At 36.3% G+C, this 26823-nt stretch overlaps 1 protein-coding gene, 1 non-coding gene and 1 pseudogene across 4 annotated transcripts in view; 2 read left to right on the top strand and 1 right to left on the bottom strand.

The window, feature by feature from the left end:
- The window catches only part of Or5aq1d (olfactory receptor family 5 subfamily AQ member 1D), a 53462-nt gene extending 44562 nt beyond the window's left edge, over positions 1-8900 (bottom strand). For all 3 annotated transcript variants that reach the window (XR_005502010.2, XR_010064677.1, XM_039105637.2), the window contains exons 1-3: positions 8794-8900; positions 8203-8269; positions 7088-7350 (exon numbers count right to left, since the gene is read on the bottom strand). The gene's annotated coding sequence lies outside the window, so the exon portion shown is untranslated. The remainder of the gene's footprint in view (positions 1-7087; positions 7351-8202; positions 8270-8793) is intronic.
- Positions 19063-19623, top strand: Olr548-ps (olfactory receptor pseudogene 548; annotated as a pseudogene).
- Rnu6-107 (RNA, U6 small nuclear 107) lies at positions 25611-25712 on the top strand. Its single transcript, XR_005503007.1, has one exon. It is a non-coding gene; the product is annotated as a U6 spliceosomal RNA (small nuclear RNA).
- The last annotated feature ends 1111 nt before the right edge of the window (positions 25713-26823 follow it).

Genomic DNA, 26823 nt, shown 5'->3' on the forward strand with positions numbered 1-26823 from the left:
AACTTATGAGACACAATGAAAGCAGTGCTAAAAGGAAAACACATAGTTCTGAGTGACTCCAAAAAGAAAGTGGAGAGACCATACACTAACACCTTGACAGCACACCAGTAATCTCTAGAACAAAAAGAATCAAATACATCCAAGATGAGTAGAGGGCAGGAAATAATCAAACTCAGAGTTGAAATCACCCACATAGAAACAAAAAGAACTATACAAAACCAGGAGCTGATTCTAGGAGAAAATCAACAAGATAAATAAACCCTTAGCCAGACTAACTAGATGGCAAAGAGAGAATATGCAAATTAACAAAATCAGAAATGTAAAGGGAGACATAACAACAGAATCTGAGGAATAAAAAAAATCATTAGATCCTACTACAAAATCCTATGATCAACAAAACTGGAGAATCTGGATGAAATGGCCAATTTTCTACACAGAAACCAGGTGCCAAAGTTAAATCAGGATGAGATAAACCATCTAAACAATCCCATTACACCAAAAGAAATAGAAGGAATCATTATAAGTCTCCCAACCGAAAAAAATAAATAAATAAATCTCAGGAAAAGATGGGTTTAGTAGAGAATTCTAACAGGTCTTCAAAGCAGATTTAATACCAATGCTTTTCAAACTGTTCCACAAAATAGAAACAGAAAGAATTCTACCCAACTCATTCTATGAAGCCACAATAATGCTTATACCTAAACCACAGAATGACCCTGAAAAGAAAGAAAAATTAGACTAGTTTCTCTTGTGAATATTGATGCAAAAATACTCCACATTACTCTCACAAACTGTGTCTAAGTACAAATCAAAAGGATAAATCATTTGATCAAGTAGGTTTCGTTTCAGGGATGCAGGGATGATTCAATATATGGAAATCCATCAACTTAATTCACTATATAAACACCTCAAAAAACAAAAAAAAACAAAAAACAAAAAAAGCAGGGTACCATTGTCGAGCGCCCAACGTCTCGCCAGCAAGAACAATGCACGGCAACAGGATTCTTCTGCGAACAAGCCTTTACTGTACAGCTCTCTCTCTCTTTTTTTTTTATTTTTATTTTTTATATTTTTAACTTGAGTATTTCTTATTTACATTTCGAGTGTTATTCCCTTTCCCGATTTACAGGCCAACATCCCCCTAATCCCTCCCGCACCCCTTCCTGGGTGTTCCCTTCCCCATTCTCCCCCCATTGGCGCCCTCCCCCCAACAATCACGTTCAGCCTTAGCAGGAGCTAGGGCTTCACCTTACACTGATGATCTTACTAGGATATTCAATACTACCTATGAGGTCAGAGTCTAGGGTCAGTCCATGTATAGTCTTTAGGTAGTGGCTTAGTCCCTGGAAGTTCTGGTTGCTTGGCATTGTTGTTCATATGGGGTCTCGCGCCCCTACAAGCTCTTCCAGTCCTTTTTCTGATTCTTTCAACAGGGGTCCTATTCTCAGTTCAGTGGTTTGGTGCTGGCATTCGCCTCTGTATTTGTTGTATTCTTGCTGTGTCTCTCAGGAGAGATCTACATCAGGCTCCTGTCTGCCTGCACTACTTTGCTTCATCCATCTTGTCTAATTGGGTGGCTGTATATGTATGGGCGACATGTGGGGCAGCCTCTGAATGGGTGTTCCTTCTGTTTCTGTTTTAATCTTTGCCTCTCTATTCCCTACCAAGGGTATTCTTGTTCCCCTTTTAAAGAAGGAGTGAAGCATTCACATTTTGATCATCCGTCTTGAGTTTCATTTGTTCTAGGCATCTAGGGTAATTCAAGCATTTGGGCTAATAGCCGCTTATCAATGAGTGCATACCATGTGTGTTTTTCTGTGATTGGGTTACCTCACTCAGGATGATATTTTCCAGTTCCAACCATTTGCCTACGAATTTCATAAAGTCGTTGTTTTTGATAGCTGAGTAATATTCCATTGTGTAGATGTACCACTCTTTAATATCTCTTAACATCAACAGACTAAGTTCCCCAATTAAAAAAATAGACTATCTGACTGGATTTGTAAACAGGACATGGAATTTTGCTGCATACGGCAAACACATTTCAGTGACAAAGACAGTCACTCAGAGTGACTACCTCAGAGTAATATTCCATTGTGTAGATGTACCACATTTTCTGTATCTATTCCTCTGTTGAAGGGCATCTGGATTCTTTCCAGCCTCTGGCTATTATAAATAAGGCTGCGATGAACATAGTGGAGCACGTGACTTTTTTATATGTTGGGGCAACTTTCGGTATATGCCCAAGAGAGGTATAGCTGGATCCTCAGGCAGTTCAATGTCCAATTTTCTGAGGAACCTCCAGACTGAATTCCAGAATGATTGTACCAGTCTGCAACCCCACCAACAATGGAGGAGTGCTCATCTTTCTCCACATCCTCGCCAGCATCTGCTGTCACTTGAGTTTTTGATCTTAGCCATTCTCACTGGTGTGAGGTGAAATCTCAGGGATGTTTTGATTTGCATTTCCCTTATTACTAAGGATGTTGAACATTTCTTTAGGTGTTTCTCAGCCATTCGGCATTCCTCAGCTGTGAATTCTTTGTTTAGCTCTGAACCCCATTTTTAATAGGGTAATTTGTCTCCCTGCGGTCTAACTTTTTGAGTTCTTTGCATATTTTGGATATAAGGCCTCTATCTGTTGTAGGATTGGTAAAGATCTTTTCCCATTCTGTCGGTTGCCATTTTGTCCTAACCACAGTGTCCTTTGCCTTACAGAAGCTTTGCAGTTTCATGAGATCCCATTTGTCGATCCTTGATCTTAGAGCATAAGCCATTGGTGTTTTGTTCAGGAAATTTTTTCCAGTGCCCATGTGTTCCAGATGCTTCCCTAGTTTGTCTTCTATTAGTTCAAGTGTATCTGGTTCGATGTGGAGGTCCTTGATCCACTTGGACTTAAGCTTTGTACAGGGTGATAAGTATGGATCGATCTGCATTCTTCTACATGCTGACCTCCAGTTGAACCAGCACCACTTCCTGAAAATGCTATCTTTTTTCCATTTGATGGTTTTGGCTCCTTTGTCAAAAATCAAGTGCCCACAGGTGTGTGGGTTCATTTCTGGGTCTTCAATTCTGTTCCATTGGTCTATCTGTCTGTGTCTGTACCAATACCATGCAGTTTTTATCCCTATTGATTTGTAATACAGCTTGAGTTCAGGGATAGTGATTCCCCCTGAAGTCCTTTTATTGTTGAGGATAGTTTTAGCTATCCTGGGTTTTTTGTTATTCCAGAGGAATTTGCAAATTGTTCTAACCTTTGAAGAATTGGATTAGTATTTTGATGGGGATTGCATTGAATCTGTAGAACGCTTTTGGTAAAATGGCCATTTTTACTATATTAGTCCTGCCAATCCAGGAGAATGGGAGATCTTTCCATCTTCTGAGGATTTCTTCAATTTCTTTCTTCAGAATCTTGAAGTTCTTATTGTTCAAATCTTTTACTTGCTTGGTTAAAGTCACACCGAGGTACTTTATATTATTTGGGTCTACTATGAAGGGTGTCGTTTCCCTAATTTCTTTCTTGGCTTGTTTCTCTTCTATGTAGAGGAAGGCTACTGATTTATTTGAGTTAATTTTATATCCAGCCACTTTGCTGAAGTTTTTAATAAGCTTTAGTAGTTCTCTGGTGGAACTTTTGGGATCACTTATATAAACTATCATATCATCTGCAAACAGTGATATTTTGACTTCTCCTTTTCTGATCTGTATCCCCTTGACCTCCTTTTGTTGTCTGATTGCTCTGGCTAGAACTTCGAGAACTATATTGAATAAGTAGGGAGAGAGTTGGCAGCCTTGTCTAGTCCCTGATTTTAGTGGGATTGCTTCAAGTTTCTCTCCATTTAGTTTAATGTTAGCAACTGGTTTGCTGTATATGTCTTTTACTATGTTTAGGTATGGGCCTTGAATTCCTATTCTTTCCAGGACTTTTATCATGAAGGGGTGTTGAATTTTGTCAAACGCTTTCTCAGCATCTAATGAAATGATCATGTGGTTTTGTTCTTTCAGTTTGTTTATATAATGGATCACGTTGATGGTTTTCCATATATTAAACCATCCCTGCATGCCTGGGATGAAGCCTACTTGATCATGGTGGATGATTGTTTTGATGTGCTCTTGGATTCGGTTTGCCAGAATTATATTGAGTATTTTTGCATCGATATTCATAAGGGAAATTGGTCTGAAGTTCTCTTTCTTTGTTGGGTCTTTGTGTGGCTTAGGTATAAGAGTAATTGTGGCTTCATAGAAGGAATTTGGTAGTGCTCCATCTGTTTCAATTTTGTGGAATAGTTTGGATAATATTGGTACGAGGTCTTCTATGAAGGTCTGATAGAATTCTGCACTAAACCCATCTGGACCTGGGCTCTTTTGGTTGGGAGACCTTTAATGACTGCTTCTATTTCCTTAGGAGTTATGGGGTTGTTTAACTGGTTTATCTGTTCCTGATTTAACTTCGGTACCTGGTATCTGTCTAGGAAATTTTCCATTTCCTGCAGATTTTCAAGTTTTGTTGAATATAGGTTTTTATAGTAAGATCTGATGATTTTTTTGAATATCCTCTGAATCTGTAGTTATGAATACCTTTTCATTTCTGATTTTGTTAATTTGGACACACTCTCTGTGTCCTCTTGTTAGTCTGGCTAAGGGTTTATCTATCTTGTTGATTTTCTCAAAGAACCAACTTTTGGTTCTGTTGATTCTTTCTATGGTCCTTTTTGTTTCTACTTGGTTGATTTCAGCTCTGAATTTGATTATTTCCTGCCTTCTACTCCTCCTGGGTGTATTTGCTTCTTTTGTTCTAGAGCTTTTAGGTGTGCTGTCAAGCTGCTGACGTATGCTCTTTCCTGTTTCTTTCTGCAGGCACTCAGCGCTTTCATTGTGTCCCATAAGTTTGGGTATGTTGTACCTTCATTTTCATTAAATTCTAAAAAGTCTTTAATTTCTTTCTTTATTTCTTCCTTGACCAGGTTATCATTGAGTAGAGCATTGTTCAATTTCCACGTATATGTGGGCCTTCTACCCTTGTTGTTATTGAAGTCCAGTTTTAGGCTGTGGTGGTCTGATAGCACGCATGGGATTATTTCTATCTTTCTGTACCTGTCGAGGCCTGTTTTTTGACCAATTATATGGTCTATTTTGGAGAAAGTACCATGAGGAGCTGAGAAGAAGGTATATCCTTTTGCTTTAGGGTAGAATGTTCTATAAATATCTGTTAAGTCCATTTGACTCATGACTTCTTTTAGTCTTGTCTACGTCTCTGTTTAATTTCTGTTTCCATGATCTGTCCATTGATGAGTGTGGGGTGTTGAAGTATCCTACTATTATTGTGTGAGGTGCAATTGTGTTTTGAGCTTTAGTAAGGTTTCTTTTACGTATGTAGGTGCCCTTGTATTTGGTGCATAGGTATTTAGGATTGAGAGTTCATCTTGGTGGATTTTTCCTTTGATGAATATGAAGTGTCCTTCCTTTTCTTTTTTGATGACTGTTAGTTGATTGATTTTATTTGATTTCGAATGGCTACTCCAGCTTGCTTCTTCTGACCGTTTGCTTGGATAGTTGTTTTCCGGCCTTTCACTCTGAGGTAGTGTCGGTCTTTGTCTCTAAGTTGCGTTTCCTGTAGGCAGCAGAATGCAGGGTCCTCGTTGCGTGTCCAGTTTGTTAATCTATGTCTTTTTATTGGGGAGTTGAGGCCATTGATTTTGAGAGATATTAAGGAATAGTGATTATTGCTTCCTGTTATATTCATATTTGGATGTGAGTTTATGTTTGTGTGCTTTACTTCTCTTTGTTTTGTTGCCAAGACAATTAGTTTCTTGCTTCTTCTAGGGTATAGCTTGCCTCCTTATGTTGGGCTTTACCATTTATTATCTTTTGTAGTGCTGGATTTGTAGAAAGATATTGTGTAAATTTGGTTTTGTCATGAAATATCTTGGTTTCTCCATCTATGTTTATTGAGAGTTTTTCAGGATACAGTAACCTGGGCTGGCGTTTGTGTTCTCTTAGGGTCTGTATGACATCTGTCCAGGATCTTCTGGCTTTCATATTTTCTGGCGAAATGTCTGGTGTAATTCTGATAGGTCTGCCTTTATATGTTACTTGACCTTTTTCCCTTACTGCTCTTAATATTCTTTCTTTATTTTGTACGTTTGGTGTTTTGACTATTATGTGACGGGAGGTGTTTCTTTTCTGGTCCAATCTATTTGGAGTTATGTAGGCTTCTTGTATGCCTATGGGTATATCTTTTTTTAGGTTAGGGAAGTTTTCTTCTATGATTTTGTTGAAGATATTTACTGGTCCTTTGAGCTGGGAGTCTTCACTCTCTTCTATACCTATTATCCTTAGGTTTGATCTTCTCATTGAGTCCTGGATTTCCTGTATGTTTTGGACCAATAGCTTTTTCAGCTTTACATTATCTTTGACAGTTGAGTCAATGATTTCTATGGAATCTTCTGCTCCTGGGATTCTCTCTTCCATCTCTTGTATTCTATTGGTGAATCTCGTATCTACAGCTCCTTGTCTCTTCTTTTGGTTTTCTATATCCAGGGTTGTTTCCATGTGTTCTTTCTTGATTGCTTCTATTTCCATTATTAATTCCTTCAACTGTTTGATTGTGTTTTCCTGGAATTATTTCAGGGACTTTTGCGATTCCTCTCTTTAGGCTTCTCCTTGTTCTCTAAGGGAGTTCTTCATGTCTTTCTTGAATGACTCCAGCATCATGATCAAATATGTTTTTGAAACTAGATCTTGCTTTTCTGGTGTGTTTGGATATTCCGTGTTTGCTTTGGTGGGAGAATTGGGCTCCGATGATGCCATGTAGTCTTGGTTTCTGTTGCTTGGGTTCTTGCGCTTGCCTCTCGCCATCAGATTATCTCTAGTGTTACTTTGTTATGCTATTTCTGACAGTAGCTAGACTGTCCTATAAGCCTGTGTGTCAGGAGTGCTGTAGACCTGTTTTCCTTTTTTCTTTCAGCCAGTTATGTGGAAAGAGTTTTCTGCTTTCGGGCGTGTAGTTTTTCCTATCTACAGGTGTTGTGGGCCTGTGTCTGGAGTTCACCAGGCATCTCACTTGCAGCAGAAAAGTTGGTCTTACCTGTGGTCCCGAGGCTCAAGTTTGCTGGTAGGGTGCTGCCTACGAGCTCTCTGCAGTGGCAGCAAACAGGAAGATCTGCGCCACCATTTCCGGGAGCCTCCGTGCACCAGGGTTCCAGATGGCGTTTGGTGTTTTCCTCTGGTGTCAGAGATGTGTGCAGAGTGCAGTCTCTTCTGGTTTCCCAGGCGTGTCTCGACTCTTTCTTTTAGGATATGAATAAAATGTTCCCAGCCTTGATCACTGTGCTTTCTTCCTTTCTCAGACTGAAAGGGCAACAGAATTATGTATAAATCCTCCTTTCATAATCCAATGTAATCTCATGGTATTGCTCTGATTCACATGTCAAAGTTCTGTTTTTCCTTATGTGAAAGCATTTATGGATCCTAGAGACTGAGATTTAAAGAATATGAGGAAGCATCATTCAGTCTGTACTATCCAACATATCCAAAGAAGACCTGATCAAAAATTCATGATCAAGTATTTTAATGAAATATTCAGGTGTTTAAAAAAAGTGAATCCAATAAAATAATACAGTACATTTAACAACTACAGTAGAATTTTCTGTAATATAAACAGTTCTAAATATTTTTATAGAATATGAAAATATTTTTTAATGAAAAGAAAAGCAAGAGTAAATATTGAGGATTAAAGGTATTGTTTCTGTGGTCATTGAAATGTGACCACAATGAGATTGGGGAAATATTTGCATGAGATATCACAGATCAGAAATTTCATATTTCAAGCTTACAGAAGTATTTTGTTTTCCACCCTCTCTTTTACCATTTTATATTTTTACTATGTATAAAAATATAATTTTTCATAAAATGGATGTTTTTACTCAAATAAACTCCTGTATTGAATTTTACAGATGAATGTAAATTCATCTGTTTTACCTGGGGAGTGTGTTTGCATCATTAAACACAGTATTTTACAATCTGTTTAATACATCATTTATTTATGGCAGTAGGTGAGGAATTTGAGACTTCAGTAAAATAATTTCCTTTACTAGTCCAGATATAGGTACGGCTTCCATACACTTCTACATTGATATATATTGATGCAGCAACATTGAAGTGATCAGCACAAGCCCAGACTCTTAAAATGTAGAAATGTACCTTAATCACAGTCTATGTTCTCTGTCAGTGGCCTTAGGAAGAATAGTGAATCCAATTTCTCTACATCCTATGGACAAAAAAGATGCATTTCAAACATCAATAATTTTTTTTAATTTTTAAAAATTGTCTGAGATTATAATGTACTATAATCATTCCCCCTCCCTTTCCTCTCTCTCAATCCTCCTATATACCCAGCTTGTTCTCTATCAAATCCATGGCCTCTTTTCAACTTATTGTTGTTATGTATGTAGGCACATAAACATACATTCCTAAATATATAAATCCAACTACCCTAGTCCATAGAATGTTACAGTCCCTTTTTTGAACATCTGTATATTTTTCTTAAATCCATATCCCCAAGTGAAAACCAAAGACATCACCGTGTGTAATACTACCAGTTAATACCAAAGACATATTCACACACACACACACATACACACACACACACACACAGGAAGAGAGAGAGAGAGAGAGAGGGAGGGAGGGAGAGAAGGGGAGAGGGATAAGGGGGAGGGGGAGAATGAAGTGGAAAGTTTGATTATGTCTGAACTTTCATATTGTATGTGAAAAGATGATTTGATTAGTGATTACCTCAATACAAGCAGAGAAAAGCATGTGTGGTGACAGTATGCTTAAGTTCGATGTATGGCATTATCCACTAAGCTCAAAGTACAATATGATGAATACAGAAATTTAACATCATCTCTCAATATATGGAGAACCTCTGTGATGTCATAATTATAACTAGACACTAGAACCTAGTGCACTAGAACATAAGTGCCTCTCAACATTAAGCTTGGGGCTTTTCTCTACTTGACCTGGTCCTCTTGACAGAAATAAAGGGCTGATTCACAACAGTAATAACTGTAGTGTTCTGTCCTCCAAAAATTGACTTCTAAGAAACCATTCATTTTGATTTAAAACCATCGTTTAACCAGGCTTATGTATCATTACAAATAAACCTGTTTAAAAGAATGAGTACAGAATACCCACGACACAGTTCACAGAACTCAAAAAGGTTAACAAGATGAAGGGCCCAAGTAAGGATGCCACAGTTCTACTTGAGAGGGAGAAGAAAGCAACCACAACGTGAGAGGGAGTGAAGGACATGGGAGGGAAAGGGGATGGGGTTGCGGTGAGAGAGGAACATGATCTGGTGTGGGGTGGGAGAAAAGGATGGAAGCCTTGAGAACCAGCACAAAAACAGGCGACCTTGGGAGAGGGAGGTTGGGAAGACCCTGTAGAATGTACCAAAGGCCTGGAAAGTGAGAGATTCTGAGGACTCAAAGAGGGTAATCATAGATGAAAGGCCCTACATGGAGGGAGAGAACTTATTGAACCCATCTCCAGCAGAAAGACAGGGCATCAAGTGACAGATGGGGTTGCAATCTCACAGCCAAAGCTCTGACCCATAATTTTTCCTTTCTGAAAGAAATGCAGGGATTGAAATGGAGAATAGCCTGAGGAAAAGAAAGTCCAGCAACAATTCCAAAGGGTGATCCAGCTCAAGCAGAGGCCCTGAGGCCTGACACTATTACTGAGGCTACGGAAAACTCAGAAATAAGGACATATCATGAGTGTTCTCTGAAAGACCCAAGAGGCAGCTAGATGAAAGTGTCATTTGCAGATACGTGTATCCAGCCAAAGAACAGAAGTTGTTGACCCCTCTGGTTCAATTAGAGAAAAGCTGGAGGAAGCTAAGGAGGAGAGCAACCCTGTAGGGGGACCAGTGGTCTCAATTAACCTGGACCCGTGAGTTCTCTTGGACACTGGATCACCAAACAGGCAGCATACACAAGCTGAGATGAGGCCTCCAACACAAATACAGCAGAGGACTCCTGGGTCTTGGTTCAGTCAGAGAAGAAGCACCTAATACTCAAGAGACTGGAGGCCCCAGGAAGTTTAGAGATCTGGTAGGGTGGGCAGGGTGGGGACATCCATGAATAGAAGGGAGGAGTTGGGGAGTTATGGGATGTGGAACCCTTGAGTGATGTACTATGACCAGAATAAAATCTGGAAAATAAAAATTAATTAATTAATTTTTAAAAAGAAAATAGAATTCCTTCATATCTGCTTTATTATTCCAGAACAAAAATCAGAATGCATGTTCATTGATGAAGAAGAACACAGTGAGAGTAGATAGAACCATTGAATGTTTTTCACTATAGTTAAAAAAGAAATCCAGAAAATATTATTTAATGACCTAATGATTATCAACAAGTTATTACCTTCATAAGCAGGGACAGAGCTGTTCAAGCATTTAGACATAAAACCTCAAAATATATGAGCAAGTTGACATGTATTTATCAAAACTCTTTTATATAAAGTATGTGTGTGTGATTAATATACTATTCATGTTTTAAACTTAAAAAATAACTATATTATACATGAAAATTTTATATACATTCAAAATTATGTCAATTTAGGTTCATAGACATAAAAATAATATATATTTACTACTTAATACTTGAAAATTTAAAAAAAAATGAAGAAAAATATTACATAACTTTTATGGTATTATAGAATTTAACACTGTGACTAAATAAAGTTTTAAGTCCTATAATCAGTATCAATAAAAAAGTAAATGAGACAAAACTACAAATTACATCATGGGGAAGAATTGAGCAACTGTTGACAAAGACTCTGAGTGCTCCTAAAGTCAACTTCAGCTCCTTGGGATATCACACTCTTCCAACCTCTGTGCTCACATACACATGTGATTCACTTACATGCATACATAAATAAAATAATTCTGTTTTTAAAAAGTAAAAAATAAAGTCAGAACTATGAACATTCACTAGGATGTAAAAACAAAGGGAAGGAAATAGAAAATAATTCTTAGACTGAAATTCTTAAAAAATGCATATTAAATTGTTTTTAAGTTCTGCTGTTTTTTTCAAAAAAATTATAAAATATGTAAAAAATGTTTTGAGAACAATTGGCCAAAATTCTAGTTCAGTTTTCAATAAATATATACAAATGTTTCTGAAAAAAATAAGTTGTGTTATTTTATTAAATTGGTAATAAATCATGTATATTATATATAAATTGATATATATTGTCTGGTTCTTAAACTTGCAGTGTTTAAATATATTTAAAGGAATGCATGAATATAATATTAAATGCCCAGTTGTACTTACAATATTCAGCAAAATGTGTAACAATAAAATTAATACATTTGTTCAATATGTAAATAACATATTCAAAAACCTTAATATATGAATAAACATATAAATATATCAATGTAAATAAATAAAATTTAAATAGTGGTCTTGTCTATTAGATATGATTTGAAATATATAGAGAGAACAAATCTACAAGTTAGAACATTATGCTTTATATTCTTGACTGTGTTGTTTCTTCAGTTGGACAGATGGCAATGAGCTTCCATTAGTGTTCAGGAAAATGTCAAAATCTTTAAATATAAACTGAGCACTTACAACTTACTAAAGCTTGAAGCAGCAACACATCTGGCACCTTTTACTTGGTGATAATATAAGAATGGACATTATATAGAGACCTGGCTTTTATCAATCTTTAAGGACTTATTATTTGGAAGAAGGTTGCTGATGGTAGTTTCTACTCTATGAGGGAAAGACTCTGTAACCCCTTGTGTGTGTGTGTGTGTGTGTGTGTGTGTGTGTGTGTGTGTGTGTGCATAAGTCTCAGCTGTCCACAGGATTGTCATTAGCATTTTTCTTATATCCCAAGTGTGAAACTAACCAGAAAACTGTCAGACCTTCTGGTGTCTGGTCAGTTGATAATTCTTTCTGCAAGAATGAAAAAGTAAAATGTTATCTTTCACATACATCTTAAAGTCATCTGGAACATTCTATAAAGCATCTTGTTTTAATGGTCAATAAAGACATGGCAAGAAGAAGAAGGAGTTGAAAACAAAGATACTGTAATTCTATGTACATCACTTGAAAGATTGTTAAAAACGTTCTGGTAATAAAGTAACTTAAATTGATACAAATGTATCCAACATTACTGTAGGTATACATGTATTTCCTATAAATGTTCATTCTCATTTTGACAACAAGTAAAGCATTTCATCAACATACTCTAAAATCTTCAGTGGTGAAACTTTTGAGATGCATTACACTATATAAAATCATAAAATATTCACTAGTTTGCAAATACATTGTTGTTTAATTTTCATAAGCTATAAATGTGGATGATCAGAAACATACTTTAAATTTTATTTCCCTGGATACCACATAACATGTAATTTTATATTGTGGTTCTCCTTTACTTGTGTAATTGATAAATAGCACTTTGAAACATGATAATGGTTTAAATTGCAAAAAGAATTTAGAACAGCTAATAAATTCCAATTCATTCTAAAAATAAGAATCACACATATTGGAAAATTTTGGCAAAATTAAAAATACGTATGATAATATTCAATAGCCTATTCACTCTTCCCTTCTTGAAAGTATGTCTAAAATTACAAATATTTTAGCTTTTATAATGTCTTATCCCTTCAGATATTATTATATAAAATATCCTACCCTTTCCATATCTTACCGTACTGGTCTAGAATGTTTGGTTTTATATCCTTAGCTATAGCAAATTGTGTGTGTGTGTGTGTGTGTGTGTGTGTGCGTGTGTGCTACTCAGCTATTAAAAGCAATGACTTCATGACATTCATAGACAAATGGATTCAACTAGAAAATATCATTTTAAGTAAGGTAACCCAATCATAAAAAACACACATGTTATACATTCACTAATAAGTGGTTATTATCCCAAAAGCTTGGATTACCCAAAATACAATTCACAGACCACATAAAGCTCAAGAAGAGGGACTATCAAAGTGTGGATGCTTCAGTCCTTCGTAGAGAGGTAAAAAACCTATTCATACAGGAGATATGAAGACAAAGTTTGGACCTGAGATTGAAGAAAAGGTCATACACAGACTACAGAGCCTGCCCCACATGGGGATCCAGCATATATATATATATATATATTTATATTGCCACCAAACCCAGACAATATTGTTGATGTCAAGAAGTGCATGGTGACAGGAGCCTGGTATTACTATCTTCTGAGAGGCTCTGCCAGAGCATGAAAAATACAGAGGCAAATCCTAGCAGCTAACCATTGAACTGAGAATGGAGTCTCTGTTGGAGGAGTTAGAGAAAGGACTGAAAGAGCTGAAGGGGCTTGAAAGCCCATAAGAACAACACTACCAACCAACCAGGCTCCCAGGAACTAAAACAACATCCAAAGAAACCACATAGACAAACCCATGGTTCCAGCTGCATATATAGCAGAGAATGGCCTTGTTGGGCGTCAATGGGTGGAGAAGCCCTTGGTCCTGCCAAGGCTCAATGCCCCAGTATACTGGAATGCCAGAACAGGGAGGCAGGAAGGAGAGGATATGTGGGTAGGGAAACACCCTCAGAGAAGATGCAGGGGTTGGGGAGGTCATGTAGGATAGGGTGTTTATGAACAAGAAACTGGGAAAGGGAATAACATTGAAATGGAAATTTAAAAATATCTAAAAAGTATTCTTTTGGTATTTTGATGTGGAAGTTCTTGTTGTACAGTTATTTCAATTGTTTGGTTAGAATCACACCAAGGCATTTTTATATCATTTTAAACTATTGTGAGTGGTGTCATTTCCCTAATTTTTTCTTAACACATTTGTCTTTTGAGTAGAGGAAAGCTAGCTACTGGTTTGCTTAAGTTAATGTTATATCCATGCACTTTGCTGAAGTTGTTTATCAGCTGTAGGAGTTCTCTGGTGGAATTTTTGGGGTCACTTAAAGATACTAGCATATCATTTGCAAATAGTGATATTTTGACTTCTTCCTTTCCAATTTGTATGATTTTCAAATCCTTTTGTTGTCCAATTGCTCTGGCTAGGAATTCAAGTATTAAATTGAATAGATAGGGAGAGAGTCAGCAGTATTTATTAATCCCTGATTTTAGTGGAATTGCTTCAACTTTGATGTTGGCTACTATATATTGCCCTTACTTTAAGTATGGGCCTTCAATTTCATATCATTCTAAGTCATTATACATGAAGTGGTGTTGAATTTTGTCAAATGATGTTTTAACATCTAATGAGATGGTCATGTGCTTTATTCCCCATTTGGGTTCGTTTATATAGTAGATTACATTAATGGATTTCCATATATTGAACCATCCCTGCATCCCCACGATGAAGCCTATTTGATCATGATGGATGATCATTTTGATGTGTTCTTGGATTCCGTTTGCAAGGACTTTATTGAGTATTTTTGCATCAATTTTCATGAGGGAATTTGGTCTGAGGTTCTCTTTCTTTGTAGGGTATTTCTGTGGTTTAGATATAAGCAGAATATTGGCTTCAATGAATGAATTAGGTAGTGTTCCTTCCTTCTATTCTGTGCAGGAATTTGGAGCGTACTGATATTAGGTCTTATGTAAAGTTCTGGTAGAATTCTGCACTAAATTCATCTGATCCTGGACTTTTTTGTTTGGGAGACTTTTAATAACTGTTTCTATTTCTTTAAGAGTTATGGTACTGTTTTGATAGTTTATCTGATCCTGATTTAACTTTGGGACCTGGTATCTTTGTAGAAAATTGTCTATTTCATCCAGATATTCCAGTTTGTTAAGTATAGGATTGTGTAGGAGGATCTGATGATATTTTGGATTTCATCCATTTCAGTTATTATGTGTCCCTTTTCATTTCTGGTGTTATTAATTTGGATACTCTCTAATTGCCCTCTGGTTAGTCTAGCTAAGGGTTTATTTATCTTGTTGATTTCTAAAAATCAGCTCCTGGTTTCATTGATTCTTTGAATAGTTTTGTTTGTTTGTTTGTTTGTTTGTTTGTTTCTACTTGGTTGATTTTAGCGCTGAGTTTGATTATTTCCTGCTGTCTGCTCCCCTTGGGTATATTTACTTTGTGTTTTATATCTTTCAGGTATGCTGTCAAGCTGCTCTTGTATGTTTTATCCAGTTTCTTTTTCGAGGCACTCAGAACTGTGGGTTTTCCTCTTAGCACTGCTTTCATTTTGTTCTATAATTTTGGTTATGTTGTTTGGGAGACTTTTAATAACTGTTTCTATTTGTTTAAGAGTTATGGTACTGTTTTGATAGTTTAATTCTAAAATTCTAAATGTCTTTAAATTTTTATTTATTTCTTCACCAAGTTATCATTGAGCAAAGCATTGTTAAACTTCCATGTGTATGTGGGTTTTCTGTCATTTTTGTTTTTATTGAAGACCATCCTTAGGCTGTTGTTCTCTGATAGGATGGGTGGGATTATTTCAGTATTCTTGTATCAGTTGAGATCTCTTATATGTCACTTTTGTAAAAGGTACCATGAGTTGTTTAAAAGAAGGTATTTTTCTTTTGTTTTAGGATGAAATGTCATATAGATATCTGTCAAATCCATTTTGTTCATAACTTCGGTTAGTTTCTCTGTGTCCTTGTTCAGGTTCTGTTTCCCTTATCTGTCCATTGCTGGGAGTGTGGTGTTGAAGTCTCCGACTATTATAGTCTGAGGTGCAATGTGTACTTTGAGCTTAGTAAAGTTTCTTTTATGAATGTAGATGCCCTTGCATTTGGAGCATAAATATTCAGGATTGAGAGTTCATTTGTGGATTTTTCCTTTGATGAATATAAAGTGTCCTTCCTTATCTTTTTTGATAGATTTTGGTTGAAAGTCGATATTATTGGATATTAGAATGGCTATTCCAGCTTGTTTCTTGGGACCATTTGCTTGGAAAATTTGTCGACCAGCTATTTACTCTGAGGTAGTGTCTGCCTTTGTCTCTGAGGTGTGTTTCCTCTATGCAGAAAAATGCTGGGTCCTCTTTAACTATCCAGCTTGTTAGTCTATGTCTTTTTATTGGGGAATTGAGTCCATTGATATTGAGAGATTTTAAGGAATATTGATGTTGTTTCCTGTTATTTTTGTTATTAGAGGTGGAATTATGTTTGTGTGTCTCAATTCATTCGGATTTGTTGCAAACCCAAAGATTACTTTCTTGCTAGTTTTTTTATGGTGTAGTCTTCCTCCTTGTGTTGTAGTTTTCCACGTATTATCCTTTGTAGGACTTTATTTGCAGAAAGATATTGTGTAAATTTAGTTTTGTCATGGAATATCTTGGTTTCTCCATCTATGTCAGTTTTGAACTTTTCTGGATATAGTAGCTTGGGGTGGCATTTGTGTTCTCTTAGGATCTGTATGACATCTTCCCAGGATCTTCTAGCTTTTAGTGTCTTTGGTTAGAAGTCTGGTATAATTTGATAGTACTACCTTTATATATTACTTGAACTTTTTCCCTTACTGCTTTTAATCTTCTTTCCTGTTTTGTGTATTTAGTGTCTTGATTATTATTATGTGTTCAATTCCTTCACCTGTTTGATTTTGTCTTCCTTTAATTCTTTAAGGGACTTTTGTGTGTCCTCTTTAAGGGCTCCTACTTGTTTCTCTGTGTTTTCCTGTATTTCTTTAAGAGAGCTTTTTGCCCTTCTCAGAGTCCTCTATCATCATCATGAGATGTGATTTTAAATCCAAATTGTGCTTTTCTGGTGTGTGTTGGGGTATCTAGGGCTTGATATAGTGGGAGAAGTAGGTTCCACTGATGCCTAGTAACCTTGGTTTCTGTTGCTTATGTTCTTGTGCCTGCCTCTTAGTATTTGATTATCTCTGTTGTTAGTTATTCTTGCTGTTTCTGATTAGAGACTGCCCCTTCTGTGTGCCTCTGAGCCTGTGATCTTTAATGTGTCAGCACTCCTGACAGACCAGCTTTCTCCTGGTTTAATTTGGTTCCAAAGAGCTGTGGCACAGAGTTCACTGTGGGGCACAGATGGAGACTGGAAGGATAAAGGCCCCAGTTGCTCCACAATTCCTGATTCCTGTGGTCTCCTAGCAATTCCCTCTTCAGTCATTTAGAAGAGAAAATAATTTCTTCTCACCCATGGTCTTAAGAGTGACAGCACTCCTCAGAGAGCAGCTCTCTCCAGGCAGTATTTGAATATGGAAAGCTGTTTCTTCCACAGGGTTAACTAACTCTGCAGCACAGTAAGAGACCCCAAATTTATCCTAACCAAGTAATCTAGTTTGGATTTTCTTGCTTTGAAAAACACCGTGACTAAAAGAAACATGAGTTTGAAAGGGCTTGTTTCATTTTATAGGAAACAGTCTATTATCACAGAAGTCAAAGCAAAAATTTGAGGAAGGAGCTTGAGACAGAAACCATTGAAGTCATTGCTCATTGGCTTGCTTTCAGATGTGCAATCAGCTAACTTCCTTACATGGCATAGTTTTTCCTGCCTAGTAATAGGGCTATCTATAGTGTGGTTGACCATCTTATATTCTTGAGCACAGTGAAATGTCTCACAGACATATCTCCAGGATAATCAGATGAGTACAATATTTAAATTGATTCCCTTTCAATGGGGTAGTCAAGTTGACAAGGCAGATTATTCATAACAACTCTACCACCTGACAACTTGCTATAAATCTATCAGTTGAACCATAACCCTTCCTTTACCCCAAGATGTTTGGGTATCCCAATATAAAACATAGTCAACTTTAAAAGTCTCACATTCTTCAAATTTTTCAATGTTGGAAATTTTTGTCCCTTATTTGTGGGATCTTGTAAAAATTGTATTAAGCTAAAAATATTTTTATTCCTAACATGAGAAAGAAGAGCATTAAACTAATCATACATTGCAAACCAAAGTACAACATTGTAAACTCTAAATCTTGGAGCTCAAGGCCTGGCATCTTAGAATCTTAGATTCATTCAAAACATTCTGGGCTATAAAATATTGGACAGGTCCACTTTTCAATTCCTGATATACTCAGGACACAAACATTATTTAGTAGGTTATTGCTGGCTCTTATGCATACCTGCTCATTTCATGGGCAGATAACCAATGTTTCTGGTATATCCAATATCCTGTTACCTCAATTGCTAATGAGGCTGAATCACCTCTCCTGGCTTTCTTTAGGTACTCTAATCCTGATATACACTATCAAGTTATCTTGATATCATCTTAAATCTAATAGTTTTCATGCTGTCAAAACTAATGCCATGTAGGAAATTATTAAATGTTACTTTGTTCATCAGCTAGCTGGAAATGTAGACATGAGTTCTGCTCTTAACTACTGACTACAGATTCTTTGTGCTAACTCTAAAAATTACTACTCCGAAGACCAAAATACATTGACCCAGTGGATTACAGGGTTATTCCCACTGATTGTTAATCCAACATATCATACAAATGACGATGAAAGAGTCTTTGCTTGCACTTAAAACTGCACAAGCTTTCACTCTCTAAACTACTCTCATCATGATCTTCCTGGTTCCCATAACAGCACACTAAGCTCTAAGTATCTAGCGCCTTTTCTTGTCCAATGTACCAAATATTTTCATAATCCTTAAAAAAGCACATGCTCCATTCCATCAGAGCAACATCTTGTAGTGAGACTAATTTCTCTTACGTTTTGCCTTTTGTGGATGTAATAAGTTAGTAATCCTAAACAATACAAACACCGCTTAAGTCTCTCTTTCTTCCAAGCTTGTGTTAAGGTATCTTTCATATGTAACCAAGGACCACCTGTCTAAAACATGCATCATTCACAGATGGCTGGAACTTCTCATATCAATTAGAAAGCAAGAAAATATATCCACAGACAGACCCACAGACTTATCTGGCATAGATAATTTTTCAATTTATGTTTTGTTATCCCAGATATGACAAGTTAGCAATGAAGAAGAACATGCATAAGTGATGGAATATGGTGAAAGGCAGGTGAGCATATCATGTTTCCCGTATAAATGTCACATAGGATCACTATGGAGTCTAATGAACTGCAAAAAACCATATCTTCTTGATACATTGACATCATAATTTTTTGGTATTTCTTGGCAATGAATTACAATATAGTAGTGGATACAGAACATACTGTTCTAGCATCACCAAGTTAAGAATCAATCTATAATACTGTATAAACCAGACTTGGGTTATTTTATTTTATATTTCATTTCATCTCATTTCATTTGACCTGGTTCCTCCCGCCTTGGTGTAATCTGTTCAGTTGAGGGAAGGCACAAAACCTTCTCATTGTGCCTCACATTTGACAGATGTGACTTTATTTTATGGGCCTTTCACTTGTAATTATATCCTGCCAAGCTCTCAGTACTCCAAGGAAAAGCACTTTTCTATTTTACACCTTGGTCATCCCCATGTAGAACCCTCTGATTACAGCTGAGAAATAAGAATATGAAGTAAGCAGCAGAGAGGTTGATTTGTAGGGAGGACAGTGACTCTTGAATCTTTCCTGTTACTGAAAACTTATATGAATATTCAGACCCACTTTATTTAAAATTATATTAGTGGCACATCTAAAATAAACAATAGTTGATTCATTCTTATGATACATCAGGCAAAAATCTTCAATTTAACCCCAAAACAAAAAACAGCAAAAATCTTCATTATTATGAAACTTAAAAAATACTTAAGATAAATATTTCATGTTAAAATCTTAGGGATATTGTGCCTTTAGAGGAGTCAGATACAAACTTAGTTCAAAAGAATATTCTAATAATCTTTATTAATAACTTTAGTGTTTCACAGAAAACTTACAGTGCTTAAAATTGCCTGGCTTTTATAAACTCTTTAACTTGTTTCTACAAATGTCCCCATAAAGTGGAATAACTATGTTTCATTTTACATACAATTTTAATAGTATGTTAATTGTCTGCACACGAAATAAAGTTCATGACTTAAAGTTTTCAATAAACTAACTTGTAGGAAATCCTATATTGTGATAATTTCGGTAAAAAGGAAATGTAAAGATGTAGAACAAAAACTGTTAGAGAAAGAAGAGAGATTTTTGTGCATTACCATATATGTTTGACTGTTATGAGAGCCTTTTAAGTAAAGAGAGAATCCATGCTTAAAACTGCCATGAACAAGATCCTGATATTAGATAGCCAAAAGACCAAGGGTAAATCTAAACACTGCTCTTCTACCAAAAAGTGTAGTAATACAAACTATCCCTAAATATATCTTATATAGTCACAGATAAGTGCTATGCTTAGATATCATCAAAGGAGCTTCCTCTGCAGCAGGGGAAATATAGAGACACACAGGCAGACAATATGTAGAGAAGCACACTTAAAACATTGAGAACATCTAGATGAACCTTGCAACACTTCACTCTATTTAGATATAAAATTGTATATAAAATCCATTTCTTGGCACTCAGACAATCCCGTGGAAGAGGATACAGAAATAGTGGAAGAGACATAGATGATGGAGGACACCAAGAACACAATGTCCTATACATTAACATGATTAGAAGATAATATGAAGATGTAGGCTGAGCACAAGCATAGAATCGACACTCTTCTGTACCAGATCACTGTAGTATCCAGTACAGTATTATTATGGTATTCCTAAGTAGGCAAATGGGAGGGTTTGTACTCCTTATGACTTCTGTTGAGATTTTTCCTTCTGATCATTCGTTTTTTCCAATTATACTTGCCAGGTTTAGTTTTAGCATGTTGTATTGTTGGTTAAGTTATTATATTTTAAATAATATTAAATTATATCTTATTTTATTACTTAAAAGCTTTTTTCCCTTAATGAGGGACAGAATTGGAATGGATCTGGATGTGAGTCGAGATGGGAAGAAACTGGGATGAATTCAGGCAGAAAAAAACCTTGATCAGGGCATGTTAGAAAAACTGTATTTTCAAAAAAACAAAACAAAAGAGCATGTGCTCTTTTTCCAAAGGACCTGGAAATATTGATAGTTTTGCTTATATTTCATGAATTTCCTTGATTATATAGAAATAAAATTATTTGTCTTCTATTATTCCATGGCACAGTTAAACCTATGTTGTCTAACCCATTTAAGTTATAGGTAGGTGCCTTTGGTCCTTTAGACTACCACTGCTCTGTTTTTAAAATAAGCAAAACCAGCAAAATAACAAATAAACAAATATGATACAATATCTTTAGTTATGAAGATAAAGTTCAGTAAATAAAGTTACGACTATTTTGAATCCTGACAAAGAATTGTTGAGAGAAACACAAGTTCATTTTAATGAAGTTTGAGGAAGTTAGTGGCGCACTATGCCTATCACTGGGGATAAGTATGTGGAAAATAATTTAGAACAAATCAGAATAGTACATTAAGTTCATCCTCAAGCACTGCATATTACTCAAAATAATAATCTAAAACATGCCATCTAAGAAAATGAACAACTTTACTTTCCTTTTACAATTAATTAATTTTTTACATACAAAATGCTGTCTTTCCTCCCAGTTCATCCTCCCAGAGTAACCTCTGTGGATTGCATCTCCCCTTATTCTCTGAGAATGTGTCCCATCCCCCAGTTATCTCCTGTCTCCCAACCCATCAAGTCTCTGCAGAGTTAGGCACATCCTCTCCCACTTAGGCCAAACTAGAGAGTCTTATATACCTAGGGCATCAGTCCAGACTTTGTATGTGCTTTGGTTGGTGGCTTAGTCTCTGAGAGTTGCCAAGGGTATAATATAAGCCAGTGTGTATTGTATGTTTCTTTAGATTTGACATTTTAATATGCAAGTTAAAAGTTCTAGAGGAAACACTTTTGGAACAGACAAATACGAATTTCTTGCATAGAGAAAATTGAGCCGACTCTAAAACTATAGCAAAGACAATTTGCCAAGAGGTTTTTGTATTCCTTAAAGGTTTGTTTCACTTTAAGTTTTAAAACCTGAATCTATTATGCATTGTTTCCTGAGACCAAGCAAACAGAAATTTTGAGTAGGGCTCACAATGCATCACATTTCACATTAAACACCTTTTAATACCATCCCTGGAGGTTAGATTTGTGAAAATGTTGAAAGATTATTACTTATATCTTTGACTTTACTTACCAGCCTTTTTTTGCCACAGCTTAAGTGCTTGTACATGTGTGTGCGCGCACACACACACACACACACACAGACACACACACACACACACACACACACACCAAATAGGTGGCTCCATAGTAGAAGCCTTACAATAACGTACATATTCCTGAATTCAACACATGAAAACACACATGATCTTACACATATATAGAGAGATAAAGTTCTTACAGATTTCTGAAGTCTTAATTATAATGTGGTTAAAGTACAAAATTTCTTATGTGTGCATGCCTGTAAAATTGTAAGAAATTATGTCCATATGCTTGCTTAGGGGTGAAGGTAGAGTTATGTAGGGAGGCTTAGGCATACCTATTGCATGGTCTTCTACCAAAGTAGATTGTTACTATCTATTTTTTCTGGAGGATACCTTCTTTACTTTTATTTTCTTTCTTCCTTTTTTTTTTAAATTTTATAAAAACAGTATAAGAACAAAAGGAAGAGAAACCAGGGCATGTACCTAAAAGATGCTCCACCATACCACAAGGACATCTTCTCCACTATATTCATGGCAGCCTTATTTGTTATAACCAGAAACTGGAAGCAACCGTGATCTCCCTAATATGAAGAACAAATACAGAAATGTAATTCACTTATACAATGCAATACTATTCAGCTATTAAAAAATGAGGACATCTTGAATTGTGTAGGTGAATGGGTGGAACTAGTAAATATCCTGAGTGAAAATCATCCTGAGTGAAGTAACCTGACCAAAAAGGACATGGTATGTACTCACTGATAAGTGGATATTAGGCACAAAGTAGAGAATGCCCATGACATATTCAGAGATCCTAAGAAGTTAAACAGGAAGAAAATCCCAAGTGAAGATGCTTAAACCCACTTAGAAAGGGAAACAAAATAATCATGGGAGGCAGAAGAAAGTGCCAGAGATCAGGAGTAGAAGAAAGGGGAGGTGGGGATCTGGTATGGGTGGGTGGTAAAAAGGAGAGAAGCTCAGCATGCCAGCCAAATGAATGGAAACATGTGGATGCAGGGGTGGGGCTTGGGAGTTTTGGTGTTGGGGATAACCTCTAGAAAGTCCCAGAGACCTGGGATGCAAAAGGTTTCTAGGAGTCAATGGGGATGACCTTATGCAAAATGCCCAAGAGTGGCGAAATGGAACCTAAAGAGACAACTTACGATAGATAGACAGGGCTCCCCGTGAAAGGAAGGGCACCACAACCCACCTTCAAAATTTTGGCTCAGAATTTTTTTTCTCTAAAAGAAATGCAAAGGCAATAGTAGAGCATAGAGTGAAGGAATGGTTGACTAGTGATCAGCCCAACTTGGGATTCATTCCACAGGCAGGCATTAAACCTTGGAACTATTACTGATGCTATAGTATGCTTGCAGAGAGGAGGCTAGCATGGCTGTTCTCTGAGAGAGGGATCTCTATGGAAGAATTAGAGGAAGGATTGAAGAAGCTGAAGGGGATGGCAGCCCCATAGGAAGACCAACATTGTCAACTCACCTGGACCCCTGAGAGCTCCCAGAGACTAAGGTACCAGCCAACTAGCATACACAGGCTGATGTGATGCCCCTTGCACATATGTAGCAGAGGACTGCCTTGTCTGGCCTCAGTGTAAGATGATGTGCCTAGAGACTTGATGCCCTAGGAAAGGGGAGATGGGGGGAGGTTATGTGGGGAGAACTCTCTTAGAAACTAAGGGGAGGGAACTATGGGAAGGGTAATGAAGGCGGGAGGCAACAATTAGGATTTAAAGAAATAGAATAATTTATAAACACATATACACACATATATAAGCCACTTTTCAAAAGAAGTAAGACAAATCAAAGTTAAAATACAAAAACTAACACTAAACAAACAAAAGCTATAAACAAACAAACTGTATATAAATAAAAGCATGCATACACACAAACAAAAGAGAAAACAAAAATAGTCCTATGCAGTCCATTCTATATTGATTATCTATTACTGAACATGAAGCCTGTCCTGGAGTGTTTGACATACCTAGTGTTACTCTATTGGAGAAAACTGATTTTCCCTCTAGCATCAGGTATACTAAATTGTTCAGTTGTTAACCTTTCCCTGACTATGTTTGTTTTCTTTCATCCATTCCACTCACTCATTTATTTATTCATCTTCTAACAATATAGCAAAATAATGTATAGTATAAAGCAAAAACTGAAGTGAAAATTTTAGGATACTCAGGACATAATGATGTTTTATTGGGGCAGTCATGTGAATGATTTGCTGAAGCCAACATGGGTGAGAGGATGTTTTGCAAAAGCAGACAAATGAAAAAAAAATTTGCTTAGAAGACCAAGTTGAATAAATATTTTGCTGAACCAGACATATTGGAAGACATGTGATGTTTAGAAAGTATATAAATATGACCAGACAGAGTGTGACAGGCTTGTGCTTTGGTACTTCTTGCACTGCTTCATTAATCTCGTCTGACAACACTCTGGCACTGTTTGGTCTTCCACAGTGTTGCTGATCTTAGCTTGTCATAACTTCATAGATAATAACAACAAAGAACTTCTCATGATATTCTGGCAGTTTCTTGACATTTTTATGTACTCGCTTAAACTTGGTGGAGGTCCATGGTTTCTCCTGGATCGAACTGCTGCTACTGATTTGTTTGTGTTTTCCTCTAAGTCGACAAGTCTGTATCTACTGATTCATGTTTGGTGGTTTGCTAACAGACTGAACTGATGATATCCTGATAAGGAAGCTGGAAAAAGACCCCAAAGAAGTATATCTAAACAGATTCACATCCCCCTTTGCCCTATTAACCTTTATTTTCTACTACATGTAGGAGGGTGTGGCAACAAGGAAGGTTAAAATGTTTAACAACCCTTGTTACAGTAGGTTTTGAAAAACCTAAGTCTATAAAAAAATATCACTTCAGAATTGGACAAGAAAAATCAACAGAAAGAAAAGAAGACCAACTCATTTTCTTCCTTAGCAATCCCATGAAAACATGAAATCAGAAGGGAAAGATATAGGCAGAGACTAACAAGCTTGTTCAGCCTTTCTGAGTTCTCGTGAGCTAATGTTCATGTTGACTTAAACGACCCACTGTTTTTTGTACTCTTCTCTCTGGTTTCTACCTGTCTTTCTGCCTTTTATTCTGACACTGCATTGATAACCAATAACCCGAGACTAGATAGATACCTGACTGGGAAGGGGAATAGCAATCAAAATGTAAATAAGAAATACTCAAGTTAATCAAGATAAAAAAAGAAGAAGAAAAGCCAAATAATACCACTCTAAAAACAAAAGGAAAGGAAGAAAAATATGTAGTAATAAAGTTATTTATAATCATATTTTTTATACTTAAAGTTCAGTGCGTTATGTACCTATAACCAGAGAAGTTTCATGGTGCAAAATAAAAACAAATTTAGAAATCCATAGACAGATATTATTACACAAACAAAGGAAGACCTTGGAACACTGAGCACTGAATGTCTCCAATAAACCACTCAACTCAAGGCTCATGCAATACCAAGAAAAGTATGTGATTCAGCAGAACATATACTAAAATTGGAACAATACAGAGAAGATTAGATGTCCCTTGTGCAAGGATAACATGTAAATTCATGAAGTGATCCATATTTTTCAATAAGGTGGGACACTATATCCTAGAAAAAGCAAGAAAGTAATCTACTTTTAATTAACCCCAAAGAAGATAGCCACACAAAAATAATACCACCTCTATCCACCACCACCACGACCACAACAACAACAACAATAACAACAAATAGAAAATAATAATCATTGTTTGCTCATAGCTCTCAACATCAATGGACTCTATTCTCCAAAAAAAGACATAGACTAACAGATGGGATATGTAAACAGGACCCAGCATTTTGCTCGGTTAGTGCCAAAGACAGACATAGCCTCACAGTAAAAGGCAGAAAAATATTTTTTCATGCAAATTGTACCAAGGAACAAGCTGAAGGGGCCATTCTCATTTCAAATAAAATAGACTTTTAACCAAAAGTTTAAAAAAAAGATAAGGGAGGACACTTCATGGTTGTCAAAGAAAATAGCCACCAAGATGAACTCTCAATTCTGAATATCTATTCTCCAAATCAAAGGTCACGCACATTCATAAAAGAAAATTTACTACAAGACAAAGCACATATTGCACTTCACACAATAATAATGAGAGACTTCAACACCCCACTCTCATAAATGGACAGAACATGGACAGAAATTATACAGAGACATAGTGAAACTAACAGAAGCTAAGAACCAAATGGATTTAACAGATATCTATAGAACATTTCATCCTAAAACAAAAGAATATACCTTCTTCTCAGCACCTCATGGTACCTTCTCCAAAACTGACCATATAATCAGTCACAAAACAGCCCTGAATAGATGCAAGAAGATTAAAATAATCCCATATCAGGTCACCACAGACAAAGCCTGGTCTTCAATAACAAAAACAAAAACAAACAAACAAACAAACAAAAAAAAAGACAGAAAGCCTGCATTCACATAGAAGTGGAACAATGATCTACTCAATGATAATTTGGTTAAGGAGGAAATAAAGAAAAAAATTAAAGAGTTTTTAGAATTTAATGAAAATGAAGCCACAACATACCTAATCTTATGGGACACAATGAAAGCAGTGCTAAGAGGAAAGCTCATGGCTCTGAGTGCCTCCAAAAGAAAGGGGAAATTTTCCTGAACAAAATACCAATGGTTTATGCTCTAAGATC

The sequence above is a fragment of the Rattus norvegicus genome, chromosome 3 (genome assembly GCF_036323735.1).
Source record: "Rattus norvegicus strain BN/NHsdMcwi chromosome 3, GRCr8, whole genome shotgun sequence".
Classification (NCBI taxonomy): domain Eukaryota; kingdom Metazoa; phylum Chordata; class Mammalia; order Rodentia; family Muridae; genus Rattus; species Rattus norvegicus.